The sequence below is a fragment of the Chrysochloris asiatica genome, unplaced genomic scaffold, assembly GCF_000296735.1.
Source record: "Chrysochloris asiatica unplaced genomic scaffold, ChrAsi1.0 scaffold00119, whole genome shotgun sequence".
Taxonomy (NCBI): domain Eukaryota; kingdom Metazoa; phylum Chordata; class Mammalia; order Afrosoricida; family Chrysochloridae; genus Chrysochloris; species Chrysochloris asiatica.
Genome location: NW_006408637.1, coordinates 9,070,250 through 9,070,656, shown reverse-complemented (window position 1 = coordinate 9,070,656; position 407 = coordinate 9,070,250).

The following is a 407-nucleotide window of genomic DNA, read 5'->3' as shown; positions in this document are numbered from 1 at the left end:
ACCTTGCATTCTCCAGCATCGTTTTTATCACCAAAGCTATATTTCCCAACTACTGATCCTTACTTTTTGCTCCCAACCTTTGAATTCCAATCACTAGTAATGATCAATACATCTTGACTGCATGTTTCATCAATTTCAGATTGAAGAAGTTGGTAGCATTCTATTATTTCATCCTCAATTACTTTAGTGGTTGAACACTTCATTATACTCATGAGGAATCTATACCTGGACCAAGAGGCAATTGTTCGAACAGAACATGACAACCCTGAATGGAATAAAATTAAGAAAGGTGTGCGACAAGGTTGTATTCTGTCACCATACTTATTCAACCTGTAGGCTGAGCAGATACTATGAGAAGCTGGGTTATATGAAGAAAAACGTGGCATCAGGATTGGAGGAAGACTCAT